Source organism: Panulirus ornatus, chromosome 50, assembly GCF_036320965.1.
Source record: "Panulirus ornatus isolate Po-2019 chromosome 50, ASM3632096v1, whole genome shotgun sequence".
NCBI classification, from domain to species: Eukaryota; Metazoa; Arthropoda; class Malacostraca; order Decapoda; family Palinuridae; genus Panulirus; species Panulirus ornatus.
The window spans coordinates 25,117,206-25,139,071 of record NC_092273.1 but is presented as its reverse complement, the minus strand read 5'-3'; the positions used below and the strand labels follow the sequence as shown (position 1 = coordinate 25,139,071).

At 41.3% G+C, this 21,866-nt stretch overlaps 1 pseudogene; it reads right to left on the bottom strand.

The window, feature by feature from the left end:
* Nucleotides 1-368: 368 nt before the first annotated feature.
* Nucleotides 369-21,245, bottom strand: LOC139764429 (uncharacterized; annotated as a pseudogene).
* Nucleotides 21,246-21,866: the final 621 nt, after the last annotated feature.

Sequence of the window (21,866 nt, the reverse complement as noted above, 5' to 3'; positions counted from 1 at the left end):
CCTCTCTTCCTACTCGCACACATACCCAATTTGAGCCTTTGAGGAGGATGAGCACTCCCTGCTTGACTCCATCAGTTTCCTATTTCAGATATTGAAATACACACACACACACACACACACACACACACACACACACACACACACACACATACTGCAAGAGGTCATAGTGATGGATGTGATCTAGCATATGCATGAAACCATGGGAAAATGAAACACGATAAGTTCCAAAGTACACTTCTGTGTAATGATCACAGGGAGAGATACAAGAATGAGATAGAATATGTAGAATAGTCAGTTGATATACAAGGAAGAGACGTAGCTAAGACGCCATTGCTAGACAAACATAGCCGGATGGTGGTGTTCTGGTTGGTATTGTTCAGGTCTGGCTTCATGCCTGTCAGACTAAAAATATGTAAGCCCCGTCCTTACTTTAAGTCGGATGAATAAATGTGATTTTGCCTTTATGCAAGGAACCCACTCCTACCAGTCCCTCTTTTTATGCAGTCAAAATTTATTATTTGGTTGTGTGCAGTAGAAGTACGCCACATCTTCAGTGAAGGTTGGCAGATGGAAGAAATGTGAGTCCTCGGTGGAGCATGTTCAAGTTCCCGAACCAGTGGGTCAATTTTTGCTACTTGTATTTGGGCATATCTGCTAATGTGATATTCACGTAACCTGCTGTGTTTGTGTCTGTTAATACGGTATCCAAATATCCAGCAACATCTATCCCAGAACCCATAGTTAGTTTGAGGAGAACCTCTTTGGCCTTAGAAATGAAGCTAGAAATCTTACAGTGTGCTGATGCTGATTAGGAAGCATCAGCACCTGGATGTACCTTCATCCTGGGTGAATCTGCTGTCTGCAGCATGAAGAATCCAGAGAAAATTAAAGTTGCTGTGGTCTGTTCTACTTCACTGTCCATCTAGGTAACCACAAGCATTAGAAATACTCTTGTTGAGAAGACATAGAGCATAGATCTGAAGCTTTTAAGTCTTATGAGTGTTTATGTACAGTACACAGTATAGCTGAGACAGGGCCATTTCAAGCAACTAAAGGATGACTAGATTCTTTGACATGAGAAGCTGATAACATTAAGGTTATGAGAATTCACCGGTGCAAACCAAAAAGCTGCTGCACACATCCAATATCCTCTGTATGTTTATGGGTTTGCTATATGGGATTTCTCTTTGTGTAAGGTTTCTGCAGATCATACCCTCTGTAAAATTGAAAATAGGATTTTTGTTTATTGATAATTCAAAATTATCAGCCACAACAACAGCAATCATTCTGAAACACATTTGTTAAACTTACATTAAGAATGGGATTATTTTAAGGTCATTAGGTGTATAGTTACATATGAACTGTGTAAATAAGATGTTAATGTTTCAAGGTTTTCAGTAATACTGTACAGTATTGTTCTATACAGTATCTGTAGGTATATATTTACAAAGGAGTGCATGCATGATGCAATTATATTTAGTGCAAGACTCATTGATCAAATGTTATAAGGAAAACCAGTATATTCTCATCTCATAATTTAAAAGTTACAAAGAAAGATTCACAGTAAAATAAGCCTATATATTAAATAAAGCTTAAGTATTTCATTATTTCAAAGTTTTTACATGTATTCCAGTGTTAATGAAGGTTGATATCTAAGATCATTATAGGGGGTCAAGGTGTGGTGTGTGGGTAACATTGTGTTATACTTGGGCTGTGTAGTGTGGCATTTGGCTCTTACTGATCTAGCATGAAAAGTTAGTGTTTTGATCCCATGGTGTGATTTTGGGGTGCTTTTCATTCGTGTTAGGACTACTGTTGTGTCTGAGCACTCTAATGTCATGTTAGGGCACTGTAACTTGATGTTGGGTAATACCAATGTGGTATTAGGTATTGCAACGTGAAGTATGCATGCCATACTGAGGTATGTTGGATTTAGAGAGTGGAGTCAAGGTCCATGACAATGTAGCTTCTTGATGCTAACTGCATATCCTCACCAGTGACATCGGAACAAGAACCAGTCTGGCAGATGTTGGCTTGAGAAGTAGCTTGACAGCCACCCTCTCTCCTAAGATAGCTTGCTCTTCCTCCGTACCTGACATGGACAATGGTGAAGAAAGTTTTAAGGTCAGTAAGGCAAAGACTAATTGACTATTTAGAATTATCTGGCATGTCAACACCAAAGGTCAGTTGTGGCATAATTCAGGTTTTTGAAGCAAAATTAAACTATCTTAAGCTCGAAAAGAGTAAATATACAATGATCAAATTTTCCTTATGGTGGCTGCATTTAATATTTTTCATTTTTCATGTATTTCTAAGATCACTTTAGAAAAAATCTAATGATAATCTTTTGTCAGTTTTAATTATCAGTTCATAATACCATCTTAGGAAGCAACATTAGTACTCACTCTCAAAGAGCACAGCGAACTTAAAGTTGGTAACCTAGTTTTATCACGGGTATGGTCATGGAGCAGGTTGGGCAATACATGATCCAAGACACCTATTCCACATGCTGCCTACACACTTCTCTGTTGCATCCCACCACCTAGAGCCCTGCAGAGCTGCCTAGAACTTGTTTGTGTGAGAGATATATAAACATTTAAGTATCACTTAGGGTAGGAGAGAAAGAATAATCCCAAAGTGTCTCTTGCATGTCACAGATGGTGACTGAGAAAGACAGGAGTAGCAGGACAGGAAATTTTCCTTTTCAAATAATCACTTTCTAATAGTAGAAAAAAGTTGGATTATGCCTCTTATAATCGCCACATCTAAAGAAACACAAAGATCTGACTGAGGAGGTTCAGAGAACAATCAAGCTCATATGGAATTATGGGAGCTCAACTACAATGAAAGGTCGAAGGCTACAAAGCAGTCTATCTTAGAGAAGAGAGAGCAGGATAACCTGATAACAGCCTTTATGTTCCTGTAACAATGAGATGATGTTGAGAGTAAACAGTTCTTCACAAGATGCAGTACCAGAGTTATCAAGAGGCCATAATCAGAAGCTGAGGAAAAGGATAGATGAGAAGGATGTATAGAAATACTGGTTTAGTGTAAGGGTACTGATGGTTGGAATGGTCTCAGCAAGGAGGCTGTGAATAGTAGCAACTTCTAAAGATCTAAAAGTCTTCATAGTGGTACAAAATGTAAGAAAGACAGGGCCCAACAAGTGTCAAATTCTCTATCACCAAAAGATATAAATGAATATTTACATACTGGTAATTACACATAAATGCACACCAATAAATAGATGTGAGTTGGGATATGTATATATGTGCGTAAAGGTTGATATGGTATATGCACAAATTTAAGACATGAGACAGCTTGTGTGTAAAATTCTTTCATATTAATCACGTAAATATGAAGGATGAAAGATAGACTAAGCAGAAACTATCTTTCAAGGAAGCAACACAGATTCAAGGAAAGGACGTCATGACATCACACATTACAAATCATCAGACTTACATGGCAGAGTGAGACGTCTTAGACCAAAGAAATGGATTCAGGACTGCCAGAAACAGTGTGACACTGTTCCATGTCAGAGATTGATCAATGTTGCTGCATTTCATTAATTTTACATTGTAGGACTGGCTGGCAATTTTTTTTCTTTTTTTTTTTTGCTTTGTCGCTGTCTCCCGCGTTTGCGAGGTAGCGCAAGGAAACAGACGAAAGAAATGGCCCAACCCATCCCCATACACATGTATATACATACGTCCACACACGCAAATATACATACCTACACAGCTTTCCATGGTTTACCCCAGACGCTTCACATGCCCTGATTCAATCTACTGACAGCACGTCAACCCCGGTATTCCACATCCATCCAATTCACTCTATTCCTTGCCCTCCTTTCACCCTCCTGCATGTTCAGGCCCCAATCACACAAAATCTTTTTCACTCCATCTTTCCACCTCCAATTTGGTCTCCCACGTCTCCTCGTTCCCTCCACCTCTGACACATATATCCTCTTGGTCAATCTTTCCTCACTCATTCTCTCCATGTGCCCAAACCATTTCAAAACACCCTCTTCTGCTCTCTCAACCACGCTCTTTTTATTTCCACACATCTCTCTTACCCTTACGTTACTTACTCGATCAAACCACCTCACACCACACATTGTCCTCAAACATCTCATTTCCAGCACATCCATCCTCCTGCGCACAACTCTATCCATAGCCCACACCTCGCAACCATACAACATTGTTGGAACCACTATTCCTTCAAACATACCCATTTTTGCTTTCCGAGATAATGTTCTCGACTTCCACACATTCTTCAAGGCTCCCAGGATTTTCGCCCCCTCCCCCACCCTATGATCCACTTCCGCTTCCATGGTTCCATCCGCTGCCAGATCCACTCCCAGATATCTAAAACACTTTACTTCCTCCAGTTTTTCTCCATTCAAACTTACCTCCCAATTGCCTTGACCCTCAACCCTACTGTACCTAATAACCTTGCTCTTATTCACATTTACTCTTAACTTTCTTCTTTCACACACTTTACCAAACTCAGTCACCAGCTTCTGCAGTTTCTCACATGAATCAGCCACCAGCACTGTATCATCAGCGAACAACAACTGACTCACTTCCCAAGCTCTCTCATCCCCAACAGACTTCATACTTGCCCCTCTTTCCAAAACTCTTGCATTTACCTCCCTAACATCCCCATCCATAAACAAATTAAACAACCATGGAGACATCACACACCCCTGCCGCAAACCTACATTCACTGAGAACCAATCACTTTCCTCTCTTCCTACACGTACACATGCCATACATCCTCGATAAATACTTTTCACTGCTCCTAACAACTTGCCTCCCACACCATATATTCTTAATACCTTCCACAGAGCATCTCTATCAAAAACTTGAAATTGTATTGATTTTTCTCCATTGTGGATTGATGGATTAGCATGCAAAAGTAATATGAAATATAGAGAAATTGCTATAAGTATATTTGTGTTAGCATGGTGCAATGCTCAGTAAGCTGGAAGAGATTATGTGGCTGAGACATGCCTCAGTTCAAGATTGGAAGGAAGGATATGAAGATATTGTTTCTTTCTTGCCTTTGAACTTGGTACCACTCTCTATTCTTTCTTCATACCCCGATGCAGTATTAGTAATGACTAACATGAATATATTTAGAAGTATTATGTTAAACACAAACTGAGTGGAGGGAATGGTGTAGCTAGCTCATCTGGAGCAGTCCTTCCTCTATTGAGGTAAGAGGGAAGGATATGGAAGTCTTGCTTTTTTCTGCATCTTGAGCATGGTGTCACACTGTATTCTTACTCCTTAAACAGATACAGCATGGATGGGATTAACATGAATGTATCTAGAAACATTACACTAAGCACACTAAAAATGGGTGGGAAGAGGGAATATGGCCAGTTTGACTATGGAAACCACCTTTGAACCATAGGTGGAAAAAATACAGCACCCAGAAGAGAAATGCCCAAAATCAAGTGGCAGCCTTGAAGAGTAAAGAAAGAAAACCCTTCCCTTAAGAACACTGAGGCAGGTTGTTGGTACTCACAATGTTAAAACCATTAGTCTTAGTGATCAAATGTTAGTCATATGTCACTTTTGAAAATATATGCAGGGCAGAAAAGGCTTTTTGCTGACATTATACCACATGCTCCTCTTCAGCAGCTCATTTCCACAGCCTGGATTCTTGGCCTCCTTGACTCATTCCATGTCTTTGTTTTGGCTGCATAGGTCAAAAGGACTATCCTGCTCCCAAATCCTCTCTTAATTTCCATATTTACACCTCTACCTGTCAATATTAAGGGACCCAGTGACTCTTCTACCCTGTACTGCTCTCTCACTTATCTCTTCTTACATATCGCCAATTTAATCAAGATAGCTCACAAACTTTTAGATTCTATAACTTCTTCTAGTCTTTCTCCCTTCATATTTATAACAATTTAGTACACTTTCTTTACTCAAACTATAGGGCTTTGCAAAATCTATACTTTCACTTTGTTTCCTTTCAGACATCATTACTTTACTTTTACTCACATTTACCTTAATCACCTTTGCATACACACATCCTAAAGCACACTTAAAACCTTCTGCAACTCCTCTTTATTCTCAGCATATAACACAGTATCATCCACAAACTGGCTTATCATAAGCCACCATACCTCATATCTTTAATTTATAATTATGCAACTTAATATATATATGTATGCATATATATTTTCTTATTTAATTGCTGTTTCCAGCATCATCGAGGGAGTTCCAGAAACGGACTATGAAAGCCACATCTGCTCACATCAAATCTCAAGCTATCATAGGTAATTCCCCAAAACCACAGGTCCCTATTTACGTCCAGGCCCCATAGACCCAGTTGCTTCACACACCTGGGTTCAGTCCAATTATAGCATGTCAAGTCCCACCATACCACATCCTTTCAGTTCACTCTATACCATTCACACCTTTTACCCTCCTGCATGTTCAGGCGTCACTCATTCAAAATCTTTTTCACTCCATCTTTCCATCTCCAATTTGGTCTCCCCATTCTTCTTGTTCTCTCCAATTCTGACACGTGTATACTCTTTGTCAACCTTTTCTCACTCATTTTCTCTATATGTCCAAACTCTTTCAGCACATGTTCTTCAGCTCCCTAAACCTCACTTTCTATTATCACACCTCTCTCTTTCCCTTTCATTACTTGCTTGATCAAACCATCACACAACACATCCTGTCCACAGATATCTTTTTCAACATGTTGATCCTCGCTTGCAAAGCCTTTTCTATTGCTTATTCCTTGTATCCATATAATATTGTTGGGACAATTGTACCTTCAAACAAACCTATTACCTTCAATTGTCTGTGGTTCCACATATCATAATAACACACTTACAAACTTTTGCAACTCCACTCTCAGCAAACAACACAGTATCATCCATCCATATATGTATATTTTGCTATTATCATACTTGATTGCCATTTCCTGCATCAGTGAGGTGGCACCAGGAAACAGATGAAGAATGACCCATCCACTCATATACACATATATGTACATAAATGCCTGTACACATACATATACATCCGCATATCAACATATACACGTATACATACCTATACATATACATACACAGACATATACATACATGTATTTGCTCATACTTGCTTGTCTTCAATCCATTCCTGGAGGCATCCCACCTCACAGGAAACAGCATCGCTCACCTCCTCTTCAATAAGGTAGCACCAGGAAAACAGACAAAAAAGGCCACATTCATTCACACAGTCTCTAGCTGTCACATGTAATGCACCAAAACTACAGCTCATTTATCCACATCCACATATGACAGAGTTTGGGAGAGTAAGTGAAAGGAGGAAGTTGAGAGTAAATGTAAATAAAAACAAGGTTATTAGGTTTAGCAGGGCAGAGGGACGTGTTAGGATGTGAGATTGAATGGAGAAAATTTGGAGCTAATGAAGCATTTTAGATACCTGCGGGTGGAAATGGCTGCGAACAGAACCATTAAAGCAGAAGTGAGTTATAGAGTGGGTGAGGGGGCAAAGGTTCTTGAAACATTGAGGAATGTGTGGAAAGTGAGGTCATTATCTGGGAGAGCAAAATTAGGTACGTTTACAGTTATAGTAGTCCCAGCTATGATGTATGGATGCAAAGCATGGGCTGTAGATGAGGATGTGCAGAGGAGGGTGGATGTCTTGGAAATTAACTGTTTGAATGGAGTATGTGGTGTGAAGTGGTTTGATCAAGTAAGTAATAAAAGGGGTAAGAGAGAGATTTGGTAATAGGAAAGGTGTTAGTTAAGAAAGTTTATTCCTTGTTCTGAAATGGTTTAAACATTTGTAAAAGACAAGGAGAAGGACAAGTTTGGATATAGAAGGATGAAGTGAAAAATATTTTGAGCAGTCAGGAACTGAACATGAAGGAGGGTGAAAAGCATGCATAGGATAAGAGACAATTAAAGGAATGTGATATCAGGGGGTGCTGTGCTAACAATGGACTGAACCAGGGAATATGAAGCAGCCTGAGGAAATCATGGAAAGGTCTGCAGGGTCATGGTTATAAATAGGGGACTGTGGTTTTGGTGCATTTGCACGACAGCTAGAGCATGGATATGAGTGGGATAAAGGTTGAATTATTCATGATCATTAAACACATATCTAAAATTTTATATGACTTACACATTTGGCTCACAGGTCAAAACTGATTTTTTTCATTTTAATAATTTGAGCTACAGGACATGACTCTTACTAGTTTATGAACTCCTTGGCTCCCAAGATGACAGATCGTACAGGACATCAAAGGCCTTTGCTAAGACAGAGGTACACTGAGGCATAGTCACAAACAATCCTGTGACGAGGCATCTAAAGAATTGTGGAAGCATTGAGAAGACAAGCATCGTCCATGTGCAGTGGAAGCCACAACTCTCTACACACATCACCTAGCTACAGTAAGACAGCAGGTTAATTTAGGGACCATATGTAACTTAAAAAACATTATCATGGTGTATTGAATGCTTATTCAGAAATGCTGTGACGGTTAAAACTACACTACCAAAGTCTGAAATATTTTCATCAGGTTAGCAAGTTCCATTAGCTGATTGCTGCAATCATGATTAATTGTTCAAGGAGTGAGGAAAAGCAACGAAATACTCCTGGTTTAGTAATCACACATATTAGTCACTTAACTGTACCAAATGGAAATTTAGAAATCAATCTTATTGGAACACAAAAGTTTTTGCCTTATGATTCTGTATTATGCCATCATTTTTTGTAATGAGCTGATGATAAGAGCATTGTAATAATAGGTAAGAAAGCCATGTAATATCTGAACTACAAATATTATAGCATCGAAAACCATTGAAAAGTTGCTAGAATAATATATTAGGATTAATCGGCGAACAACAACAGGGGGTAATTGGTTGGCAGCCAGCTACCAGGGAGGTACATTAGCAGTACTACCCACCTGAGTATTGGAGGGGTTAGTGATAGCTGCATAGTGAGTCAGCACTTCATTGGTTGTCAAGTTACACTCCTGTGATATTTTCTTTCTGCCTAATCCACACATGGACTACTGGCATTCTGTCAACAAACATACAATCTCTCTGTGTCACACATAACACTTCACAACACTTAACTCGCACAACTCATTCTTCATAAGTTTAGATTTTTTCTGCAGTAAGTGCTGTGCCCTAACCTTTCACTTTTGGCAAAATGGTAGGAGCAATAGAGAGTAACAGGAGGTATGAACATTATATAGGTGCATTAGGTAGTAGTAGTGGGATGGCACATTAGACTGGAGCATTAAGTAGATGTAGTAGGTTGGAACATTATGTAGACTCATTAAGTAGAAGTACTTGAACAGTAAGTAGGAACCTCTGGAAACACTGTGCTAGAGCTTGCCTCTGCTAGTGGCCCGCTAAGGGTAAGGCACAAAAGGCTAAGAAGCAGTACTAGAATTCACTAGTCATGGAGATTCCTTTACCATGCCCACCCCTTGAGGGAGTTCCCTGAGGGAATGGGTATCAGAGATATGGATAGAGATGGACAGATATACCCCTCTCACCAAACTACTTGATAACTAACCATCAACCCAAGGCAGAAATGAAAAGCCTACCGCTGTCTCACATTTCAGCAACTTCTACTTATAGGTCCTCCTTCCCCCAGAAAACATAACACTGACAAGACACATACACACTGAAAGTTTTGACAAGCACGAAACAACCACCCTGCTATCTCACATATACATAACACCCCACAAACAACCATCTGAAATCAAATTTCCCAAACATCATTCATGCCTTCATTACTACAAACACCAGTTCAGCACATCTCAGGACGTTTCATGCCCACAGTATAACCACAATGAAGACACCAAACACTTACTGCTCAGATGCCCCACGCTCTCCCATCATAGATGCACACACACCATCACTATGCTTTATGATCTATGGTCATGCCCATTGGAGGTGGCTAGCTTCCTGAGTGCTGCAGGTGTTTCACAGAAGGGACTGTTGGGAGAGAAATTAGGTAAGTAGCACGTAAGTGATTAAAATAAGGTTTTATTGGACTATTCTTACATGGGGTTACACTGCATCTGAAAAGTCTCATGTGAATGTGCTGACAAGAGCAGCAACCATTTCTCTGTGGAGATGAGTGAAAGTTTATTGTGGCTGTATGAGTAAAAGATGTTACTTTAGGATGGAAGGAAGTGATGAAAGAAAGTGAGCTTTGGAAAGAGGGCTGTGTTTGGAGATACCATGAGAGATTGGGTGAGGTATGGCATGAGGTGATACTAATTGAAACTCAGGGAGTGAAAAAGGAATGTATGGCATTTTGAGAAGCATTTTTTACATGCACAGGTGATATGTGTGACATGCAGAGGGTAGGATGTGGGCATTCAAAAAATGGAAGTGAGGGCTTGGATAAAGAAGGTGAGTTGATATTGAAAGATAGGATAAAGAAGGTAAGTTGCTGGTAAAGAGAAAAGAGAGATGTATGGGTGCTGCATGCAAACAAATAGCACAAGTGATCAGGATATGTACAAGAAAAAGCAGCAGAAGGATATGAGGATGGTGGAGGGGTTCAAAAAGAGGGCAAATGAGAGATGGGCAAAAGAAATTTAGAGAGAACAAGAAAATGTTTTGAAGAGATGAGAATAGTGTAGGGAGAACAAGAAAATAAATGGGGAAATCAGAAATAAGTATTCTGCACAGCTCAGAAGGAATGAGTATTGAGTAGGATTGTTGAATGTGTTAAATGATATAGTGGCTCATTAGCTAATCTCAGAGATATTATGGTGATGACTGAGGGTGAAAATCTAATGGATACAGCTTATTTTTGCCCTAGAATGGTGCTTTCATCCTCGGTGGGCAGGTGCTCTTTGATGCTCATAGGTCTCAATCTGGAGTTGAGAGAGCACTCTTCCCACTTGATGATTGTTTTCCCTTTTTTTCTTTTTTTTCAATTGGTTAAAGAATGGTCCTGACGAGGATTTCTGTCCTCAAATTATGCCTTGACACACCTTGACACAGAGTGGGGTTACTGTTATTACTAAGGAGACTAACCTGGTCTAACCAAATGATAGGCAGCATCATGCTATCAATGATGTTTTCTGCACAGATGAGCAGTCACAGGGAAGTGAATACTGTTGGCAATAACCTTCTGATACAGCTCCTCCAAGAAAAATGTTCCATCTGCCAGGTTCTGGACTATTCGATGATGGACAACCCCAAACTGCAAAGCTAGAGTTCAAGGATGACATAGATTAAGATGGTTAATACTCGGTACTTTAATATAAGCAGTTGAATACCCAAAAGTGTAACCAAATAATTAACAGTAGATCGAATTATCGATTGACCTAGTATACTGAAGCTCACAGTCATGATTATGTATGGGGGTGTAAATTTAGTTGTATTCTACAGCATTCTACATTTCTGAATATGTATGACTCCAGATAAGGCTATTGCTGTAACCTAACTTGGGCTATGCCTCCTTGCTTCAACAGGTGGATGTGACTCTTGTGATCCAGGATGACTTCTCAGCCGTGTGTCCTGGAATGGCATAGCACTAGTGGATAGAATGTCACATGGGATTCACATCACTGAGTAGGTAAGTAAATGAGGTAACAGCTGTGTGAAGTTACAAGATAATAATATAAGAGTTTGATACAACTTTTGAATGTGACCAAGAAATTCTTACGAATAGCAGAGTAGGACATGAATACTGTGCAAAATGGAACAAAAGAGCATTATCAGTAAAGCCAGGATGTAGATTCAACACATTTAAGCTGTGAGTAAAGTAGAAGAGTATGGTAATTATAGTAAGTGGAGGGTATAAGTACGTATGTTCCAATACATGGGTGCTTCATTTACAAGATGGGAACACTTAAGAAAGGACAGCAGTCTACAAAGCATATGGCATAAGCATAAGCAGATGTATGAAATATTGTTTGTAAGCACAAGATACAAATATAGGCTGTTAGAATAATGAATATAGTAACCACTACACAGGGGTCTAGTTAAGAAGTCCACAAATATGCATACAGAACAGGAAAAAATATTTAGCCCAAAGAATGTATCTATCAATTGATATCCCTGATGCCCATTCCCTTCAGGAACTCCCTCCAAGGTGGTGGCCGCATCTAAAGAGTCCACTTATCCCTATCCTTACACATCTCCCTTGCATACACCATTCCACCATTTCTCAAATTCTACTTTTCTTCTCTGTTTCCTAATGGTCTTCTTTTCACACCAATCCCTTTCATCAAAGTATCATACACTCTCATTGTATACTCCTGTCATGCATTCTTTCCACATGCCCAAATCACCTCAAAGTATTACATTTTACCCACTCTTCCACTCCACAATTCATTCCTTTTGCATTCCCTGTCGTACCAAATCACTCAAACGTCGCCTCATTTTTTTTCTTCATTCCATCTAGTCATACCATATGCTCCTCCCAAATAGCTCATTTCCACAGCCGAGATTATTGATCTCTGTGACTCATTCCATGTGCATGTTTTGGCTGCATATTGAAGGAATCTTTTCATCACCCATATTACTGTTACTAGATTTATAGGATCTTTCCCGAAAGATGCCAGTTCTCCAGAAATAGTTTTCTTAATTTGTTATTCATGCCTTAAGGTTTACATATGTGACATTAAAGATTCTTGAAAACATTGTTACAAAATTGAAATTTAGACTTTCAACAAGATAATAAGTCATAATATCTCAAGAAGTGTTCTTCAGTGTATAACAGCAAAATTTATGAAAAAAATTCAGTTCTTAAGCCATGTGAACTACAAAGGCATGAGATTGTAACATATACCACATAAACATTTTTCCCATACCTCCACATTATTGAAAGAAAATCACATATTCATCAGATGGAGGTTTCATCTTTGTTACCTGTCTTTTCCTCTTTCCACTCATGATGTGGGCTAGCTGAAAAGGGGAAAGAATTGAAGGAATGAACTACACCAAATTTAAAAGGAGGTGAATCACCTAACATGACAAGCAAAATATTCCACCCTAACCTAACAAATTTGGGAAGGGCTCATTGGTTCAGATTGGACAAATCCAGGAAACTAAGAATTGTCAAATGTTAATCATGTTGTAAATGAGGTAAATTTCCAGTTTAGGGGCACCACATATTTATATATATATCTGCAAGAAATGCTCATCAGTGAACTCCATGTATGTAGCATACCATTAAATCATTTAGACTTGGGAAATATGATTTAGCACATTATTACTTGTGACAACTATTAATGCCCTGATTAGAAGATGAAATTGGATTAGAATAAATCAAGCATTTCTAAAAAAAAAATCCTTAGAGCCTATGATAATCAGAAATTGCTAACCATTGTCTACCTAACTTTAATTTTTTGGGAAAAAATATTGGTACACTGTTTGAATTTAGATGCTGTTAATTTGACATTTGTGAATGCTGCATATTGAATTCCTTTAACAGCATGCAGCTAACCTGGTAATTCCAAGATGACAAGTCTTTGATATATTTTGACCATTTTACTCAGAACGAAGGCAAATTTCGATTTACATCTGATGGTTATGACTACTTCACATAAATTTTGATAAGATTTCATTCATGTCAAATTTCAGTAATATGACATATTTTCTGATTGGAATAAGCCTAGTAATCGGCCTTAGTGAGTACTCTATTTGTCTTTATAATATTATTTAGTGCAACGATGCAATATGCCATACAGTATACATTTACACTATACCATGACGTCATGGCGTAAATATCTTACCAAAATTACTGTAAAATGTGTAAATAATTTTGTTGAAGGCATGTTCTGTTCACCTGTCAGCAGATGTATATTCAACTCGTTTTTCATGTCTTTTTTTTGTTATTTTCCACAAATTAAGCGGTATGATATAACATAAAGGCCTATACTGTATATCATAATGTATGTATTGTACCTAAATTATTGTAACATGAGTTTATATTATTAGTGTTGGAGGCGTGGTATTTCATTTTAATCATTAGAGGAATGTTTACCTCATATATTATCCATCCTACTGATTATTTTGTTACCCGTTGGTATGGATATCATGATGTATGTACATAACTTGCTTAGATTACTATAATACAAGTATCAGTCATTTCTATGTAGGCGTCAAAGAAAACGGACTGCGCCTATGGTGACGTTTGTTTACCATCGTGATTCTCGAAGCAGCTCCTAGATGGCACCACTTATACAATGTTTCTTAGCAATGCCAGTTATGAGTATGGTTTAAAACTAGCGTAAAAGGCTGTCACTTGTTACCAACAGGGTCTGGAAATGGCATGGGAGCCACGGAAAACTGTTGTGACAAACAGGTCAAGTCACTCAACAGAATGATATGTAAATAGAGCAGACGAGGCCAATAAGTCTCACTGGCTTACCTTTCAGCCTGTACGTGTCGCCTTACAAGCCAATATAAATAGCGGCAATCTGGGCCAGTGCTCGCCATAACCAAACTTAAGCAACCTTCACTTTCAACATGTCACCCTACCTTAACATAGCCTCACCGTTTCTTACAGTTTTCTAAGGTATGACCGTAATGTGGGATTTCCAAGAAAGGGTGGATGTTACAGTAATACCAAGTATGCTTATGAAGTCAAGAGGCTGAACTACAAAGCCATCAAAGGGGGAGATTTGTGAGGAGTTATCGGTTAAGAGATGGGTAGAAACTGGGCCTTGGAGGCATTAAACTGTTTCTTCTACCCCATTGAGTTAACCCGTCAAAGTCTGAATTAATTGAAGTTTCGAGACGAGATGCACATGGCGTGAGAAGAAAAAACAGAATTAAAGGATTTGGAGGAATGCAGTTTTGAGTCGTCAGCATGGAAGAATAGAAATCGCTGATAAAAAAAAAGGAGAGAAAAAAAAAATGTAGGAGAGAAGATAGAACCTTGAGGGACACCATGTTGGCGGAGAAAGGCGGGAAGGTTCATCCGTCATCAACTACGGAGATGGATCGGCCAGCATGGCAGCTAGATATGACAGAGGGAAGCCAAAAGATGGGGAGCTTAGAGAAGGGACCCATATGCCACAACATGTGAAAGGCTTTGGATATATGAGTGATGACCAGACATTTGCAAGATAGGAAGGAATATTACCAGTGGATCTCTCTTTACGGAAGCCTTGCTCGCGATCACAGAGAAGACTATGAGAATCAAAATATATGAGAATGGAAATTGAAGAGGGATTCAAATACTAAGGAAATTGTAGATGTCAAAGCACGGGACGATAGTTCGAGGGGGTTATAAACGTCACACTTCTTAGGGATGGGGTGTATCAATGCATGCTTCCAGGGAGAAGGATAAGTTCTGGTTTTTACATAGAAACGGAACAGACGAGCGAGCACAAGTGCAGGTTCAGAGGCACACTATTTCAATACACGGGGTTGGATTCCATCAATCAAGACCATATCAGCCTTGCTTGTGTCCAGAGTGAGTTCTTTTCGGACAGTGCGAAAAGGGATTACGGAGAGGAGCATAGGATTAGTAAAAGGAAGAGCATCAGGGGATGAAGGAATGTTAAGAGTCACCCAAGGTGGAGTTAGGGGAGAAACGGGAACCAAAGAGAGTTGTATTGCCTACGGGAGAGACAGCTATAGTACCGTCAGAACGGAAAAATGGAGGAAAGGTAGAGCGACAGAAGTTGTTAGAGTTGCCCTTAGCTAAAGACCAGAAAGACCTATATCAGTGGATGACGCGAAGTTATCGTACTTTGAATATAGAAATGCTTCACCTCACAGATAATGTGCTTTCAATGATTTCGGGCAGTGACAAATGCTGAATGGGAGTCAGAAATAATGAAAGTTTTTTCAAGCCCGATGTGCGTGATCCCTTGCCTGAATGGATTGGATGAAGAGGTCCTCTTGGAGAAAGACGGGATAAGTGCTTCCATTTGCCTGGCTCCTCCCGTTTCCTCTTTGAGGAATTGAAATACAAGAAGGGTAGGGTTTCCAGCCCCCTTTTCGTCGCCCTCTACGACACACGGAGAATACGTAGGTAGAATTCTTTGTCTTCTGCCTCAGGGAGAACTTACGTAAGGAAAATAAGCCGAGGTGGAAGTATGTGTAAGGATGATGACACAGGCCTAGCCCCGGGAGGCCCGCAATTTTGACGTGGTGCAATATGGTCCTCGGCTCCACGTGAACTCCCCTCAGTGTGGACGGTAGGAGCAGACTGTGAGGTTGCTGTCAATAGCTTACTACCTATTGGCTTGCTCCAAGGGTAAGGGACGGGATACAGTCCTCGAGTGAGTTGGGATGGGCCAATACACTTCCGTCTGACGTCTCCCTCTGGTTAGCACGAGAGGCACATACACAAGAAAGAGAAGTCAGAGTAGTTTACCTTAAATATCTAACGGTGATGTCATAGAAGTTTACTTTGATTTTCATGGGTGAAGTCATAGTAGTTTACCTAACATTTCTAAGGGTGAAGTTATAGTAGTTAACCTTAAATTTTCAAGGGTAAATTCATAGTAATTTACTTTAGATTTTCAAGGATGAAGTCATGGGAGTTTACCTTAAATTTCCAAGGGTGAAGTCGGAGTAGTTTACCTTAAATTTCCAAGGGTGACGTTACAGTAATTCACCTAAAATTTCCTAGGGTGAAGTTATAGTAATTCACCTTAAATTTCCAAGGGTGAAGTCATATTAGTTTACCTTAAATTTCCAAGGGTGAAGTTATAGTAATTTACCTTAAATTTCCGGGGGTGAAGTCAGAGTAATTTACCTTAAAATTTCAAGGGTGTAGTCATGGGAGTTTACCGTAAATTTCCAAGGGTGAAGTTGGAGTAGTTTACCTTAAATTTCCAGGAGTGAAGTCATAGTAGTTTACCTTAAATTTCCAAGGATGAAGTCATAGGAGTTTACCTTAAATTTCCAATGGTGAAGTCAGAGTAGTTTACCTTAAATGTTCAAGGGTGAAGTCATGGTAGTTTACCTTAAATGTTCAAGGGTGAAGTCATAGTGTTTACCTTATATATATATATATATATATATATATATATATATATATATAAGGAAGTAAGGGGAGTGGGGGAGGAATGGGATGTATTTAGGGAATCAGTGATGGATTGCGCAAAAGATGCTTGTGGCATGAGAAGAGTGGGAGGTGGGCTGTTTAGAAAGGGTAGTGAGTGGTGGGATGAAGAAGTAAGAGTATTAGTGAAAGAGAAGAGAGAGGCATTTGGACGATTTTTGCAGGGAAAAAATGCAATTGAGTGGGAGAAGTATAAAAGAAAGAGACAGGAGGTCAAGAGAAAGGTGCAAGAGGTGAAAAAAAGGGCAAATGAGAGTTGGGGTGAGAGACTATCAGTAAATTTTAGGGAGAATAAAAAGATGTTCTGGAAGGAGGTAAATAGGGTGCGTAAGACAAGGGAGCAAATGGGAACTTCAGTAAAGGGCGTAAATGGGGAGGTGATAACAAGTAGTGGTGATGTGAGAAGGAGATGGAATGAGTATTTTGAAGGTTTGTTGAATGTGTCTGATGACAGAGTGGCAGATATAGGGTGTTTGGGTCGAGGTGGTGTGCAAAGTGAGAGGGTTAGGGAAAATGATTTGGTAAACAGAGAAGAGGTAGTAAAAGCTTTGCGGAAGATGAAAGCCGGCAAGGCAGCAGGTTTGGATGGTATTGCAGTGGAATTTATTAAAAAAGGGGGTGACTGTATTGTTGACTGGTTGGTAAGGTTATTTAATGTATGTATGACTCATGGTGAGGTGCCTGAGGATTGGCGGAATGCTTGCATAGTGCCATTGTACAAAGGCAAAGGGGATAAGAGTGAGTGCTCAAATTACAGAGGTATAAGTTTGTTGAGTATTCCTGGTAAATTATATGGGAGGGTATTGATTGAGAGGGTGAAGGCATGTACAGAGCATCAGATTGGGGAAGAGCAGTGTGGTTTCAGAAGTGGTAGAGGATGTGTGGATCAGGTGTTTGCTTTGAAGAATGTATGTGAGAAATACTTAGAAAAGCAAATGGATTTGTATGTAGCATTTATGGATCTGGAGAAGGCATATGATAGAGTTGATAGAGATGCTCTGTGGAAGGTATTAAGAATATATGGTGTGGGAGGCAAGTTGTTAGAAGCAGTGAAAAGTTTTTATCGAGGATGTAAGGCATGTGTACGTGTAGGAAGAGAGGAAAGTGATTGGTTCTCAGTGAATGTAGGTTTGCGGCAGGGGTGTGTGATGTCTCCATGGTTGTTTAATTTGTTTATGGATGGGGTTGTTAGGGAGGTAAATGCAAGAGTTTTGGAAAGAGGGGCAAGTATGAAGTCTGTTGGGGATGAGAGAGCTTGGGAAGTGAGTCAGTTGTTGTTCGCTGATGATACAGCGCTGGTGGCGGATTCATGTGAGAAACTGCAGAAGCTGGTGACGGAGTTTGGTAAAGTGTGTGGAAGAAGAAAGTTAAGAGTGAATGTCAATAAGAGCAAGGTTATTAGGTACAGTAGGGTTGAGGGTCAAGTCAATTGGGAGGTGAGTTTGAATGGTGAGAGGCTGGAGGAAGTGAAGTGTTTTAGATATCTGGGAGTGGATCTGTCAGCGGATGGAACCATGGAAGCGGAAGTGGATCATAGGGTGGGGGAGGGGGCGAAAATCTTGGGAGCCTTGAAAAATGTGTGGAAGTCGAGAACATTATCCGGAAAGCAAAAATGGGTATGTTTGAAGGAATAGTGGTTCCAACAATGTTGTATGGTTGCGAGGCGTGGGCTATGGATAGAGTTGTGCGCAGGAGGATGGATGTGCTGGAAATGAGATGTTTGAGGACAATGTGTGGTGTGAGGTGGTTTGATCGAGTGAGTAACGTAAGGGTAAGAGGGATGTGTGGAAATAAAAAGAGCGTGGTTGAGAGAGCAGAAGAGGGTGTTTTGAAGTGGTTTGGGCACATGGAGAGATGAGTGAGGAAAGATTGACCAAGAGGATATATGTGTCGGAGGTGGAGGAACGAGGAGAAGAGGGAGACCAAATTGGAGGTGGAAAGATGGAGTGAAAAGGATTTTGTGTGATCGGGGCCTGAACATGCAGGAGGGTGAAAGGAGGGCAAGGAATAGAGTGAATTGGAGCGATGTGGTATACAGGGGTTGACGTGCTGTCAGTGGATTGAATCAAGGCATGTGAAGCGTCTGGGGTAAACCATGGAAAGCTGTGTAGGTATGTATATTGCGTGTGTGGACGTGTGTATGTACATGTGTATGGGGGGGGGTTGGGCCATTTCTTTCGTCTGTTTCCTTGCGCTACCTCGCAAACGCGGGAGACAGCGACAAAGTATAAAAAAAAAAAAAAAAAAAAAAAAAAAATATATATATATATATATATATATATATATATGTTACACCTAACTCTCCCTCAACTCCTCTCTCTTACCGAATCGTTTCTCATGCGACCTACCCCCACTCACACCATATACTGTCCTCAAACATCTCGCCTCCAACACGGCCACCCCACTTCTCTACGTACAAGCGATGGGACCACTTTACCATTAAACATGCCCATCTTTGCCCATAAAGACATTGTACTTTCATTTATCACAATTATCACCTTTAGTATCATAAGACATTGTATTTTCATTTATCACAATTATCACCTTTAGTATCATAAGACATTGTACTTTCATTTATCACAATTATCACCTTTAGTATCATAAGACATTGTACTTTCATTTATCACAATTATCACCTTTAGTATCATAAGGACTGTATTTTCATTTATAATCACAATTATCACCTTTAGTATCATAAGGACTGTATTTTCATTTATCACAATTATCACCTTTACTATCATGAGGATAGATCCTTTATCAGTTACTACTTGATCTTGTAACCTGTACTGGTGCCTCCCATGCACTGTATCCTGGCCCCGTGCTGTAACCAGGAACTGTAAGATGACCATGTAGTGTGTACTGTAGCCTGGCTGATGATATGCTCACTTGTTCTGTAGCTTGGTTGGTGGTGTGTCCCGTGTGCTGTAGTCTGCCAGGTCGTGTTCTCCCGTGTACTGTAGTCTGCCAGGTCGTGTTCTCCCGTGTACTGTAGTCTGCCAGGTCGTGTTCTCCCGTGTACTGTAGTCTGCCAGGTCGTGTTCTCCCGTGTACTGTAGTCTGCCAGGTCGTGTTCTTTCGTGTACTGTAGTCTGCCAGGTCGTGTTCTCCCGTGTACTGTAGTCTGTCAGGTCGTGTCTCCCGTGTACTGTACTCTCCCAGGTCGTGTCTCCCGTGTACTGTACTCTCCCAGGTCGTGTCTCCCGTGTACTGTACTCTCCCAGGTCGTGTCTCCCGTGTACTGTACTCTCCCAGGTCGTGTCTCCCGTGTACTCTACTCTCCCAGGTTGTGTCTCCCGTGTACTGTACTCTCCCAGGTCGTGTCTCCCGTGTACTGTACTCTCCCAGGTCTTGTCTCCCATGTACTGTACTCTCCCAAGTCGTGTCTTCCGTGTACTGTACTCTCCCAGGTCGTGTCTCCCGTGTACTGTACCCTCCCAGGTCGTGTTCTCCCATGTACTGTACTCTCCCAGGTCGTGTCTCCCGTGTACTGTACTCTCCCAGGTCGTGTCTCCCGTGTACTGTACTCTCCCAGGTCGTGTTCTCCCGTGTGCTATACCCTTCCAGGTTGTGTTCTCCCGTGTAATGTACTCTCCCAGGTCGTGTCTCCTGTGTACTGTACTCTCCCAGGTCGTGTTCTCCCGTGTACTGTACTCTCCCAGGTCGTGTCTCCCGTGTACTGTATCCTCCCAGGTCGTTTTCTCCCGTGTACTGTACCCTCCCAGGTCGTGTTCTCCCGTGTACTGTACCCTCCCAGGTCGTGTTCTCCCGTGTACTGTACCCTCCCAGGTCGTGTTCTCCCGTGTACTGTACTCTCCCAGGTCGTGTATTCCGTGTACTCTTGTCACCTGCGTACTGTGACCTGGGTAGTGGTGCTTCCGTGTACACTGTGGCCCGTTCGAGGATGCCTCCCGTGTAGTACAGGAGCGTGGCTATTGGTGCTCCGTGTACTGCAGCGTGACTCCCGCGCACTTCTAGCGTGTACACTGGAGGCTACCGTGTACTGCAGCGTGACTCCCGTGTACTTCTAGCGTGTACACTGGAGGCTTCCGTGTACCTTTAGCCCAGCTGGTGATGAGCCCTGGGTACTCTTGCCACCAACGCCCCCCCCCCCCCCCCATCCCGTGTACCGTTGCCCAGGCCGCTTGTGCCTCCCGTGTGCAGCAGCATCCCGGTGTGCTTGTAGCCACCTGGTGGCATCTCCCGTGTAGTGGAGTCTGGTCGTGCCTCAACGCTTACCGTATCTTCCCCAGTGGCTCCGCTCTGACCCCACCTGTGTACCACAGTCCAGCTGTCTCACCCGTGGCTCAGGGAGGACAGGCTGGCGGGTGGGCAAAGGAGAAATTACAGCCCCACGGGTGTTCGTAGGCGTGATGTTGAAACTCCGGGAGTTTACAAGGTGAGGTGAGGGAAAACACAAGGGAAAGAGGAGCATTCCACAGCTTCGTCGCTCGTGGACAGAGGAGGAGGTGAGAACGGAATGGTTGATCTGCGTGTGGCTGTGCTCTCCGCACACAAACTGTGGGAGGCAGCAGCCAGGCGAATGATGCGGGTCCAGGCCTGGGTGGAAGGAGAGAGAGGGAGAGAGAGAGAGAGAGAGAGAGAGAGAGAGAGAGAGAGAGAGAGTTAGTCGTGGAAGAGGTGATGCCGGGAGAGCTTATGAGACGGAAAGTCGTTCATTCCCCTCCGGGAGAGGAAGAGGAGGAGGAAGAGTCACCTCACAAGTGGCCCTCCCTGGTGTACCGGTTAGCGTTCCTGACCGTGAGGCAATTCTCTTGCCCTTTGGCATCCCCAAAGTGGCATTAAAGTAAGCTTTCGAAA